Below are 676 nucleotides of genomic sequence, written 5' to 3' on the forward strand. Positions count from 1 at the left end.
ATCTGTTGCATCATTTGTTGGGGCATAGATCTGTACAATGTTCATGCTGATCTTCTTACTCCGTGTTGTAAAGGACGCCATGATGATCCTTTCTCCGCATTGTTCCCATCCTCTCAGTGACTTCTGGGCAAACTTGCTTAGAATTATTCCTACTCCCTGTGTATGAATCCCGTCCCCTCTCCCTGAATATAAAATTTTCTCCCAGACTTGAGGTGTTTCTGTCCGGATTGTATCCAGTGGGTTTCGCTTACTCCAAGTATATGCAGCCTGTATCTTCTCATCTCAGTCACAACTTGAGAGCTTTTTCCTGCTTCATACATGGTGCGAACGTCCCACGACGCAATTCGAAGCTGCTTGTTTGGCGAAGACGTCATCGGGTCAGCAGAGTCCGTGTGGTGTCCGGGGTCCCTCAACTGAGAGGGTCAAGAAAAGCCCAACGCCAAGCCAGCGTGTCGTAAAAGGCGACTAATGGTGTGTGATTCCCCCATCTTTGAGTCACCTGGTCCTCCAGGTTGGGGGTTGGCAAAGGGTTAACACCCCTTTCCGTTAAACTCAAACCGTTACAGAAACACAGACAGACAAAACAAATCCTTTTTTTAGCTTGGGCGACCGAAGAGTTTCTGGAATTACAGAATTTATGAAGATAGATAGATAGATAGGTAGAGTTGTAGTTTTA

The sequence above is a fragment of the Berghia stephanieae genome, chromosome 8 (genome assembly GCF_034508935.2).
Source record: "Berghia stephanieae isolate SIO BIC M18660-M18661 chromosome 8, UCSD_Bste_1.3, whole genome shotgun sequence".
NCBI lineage: Eukaryota > Metazoa > Mollusca > Gastropoda > Nudibranchia > Aeolidiidae > Berghia > Berghia stephanieae.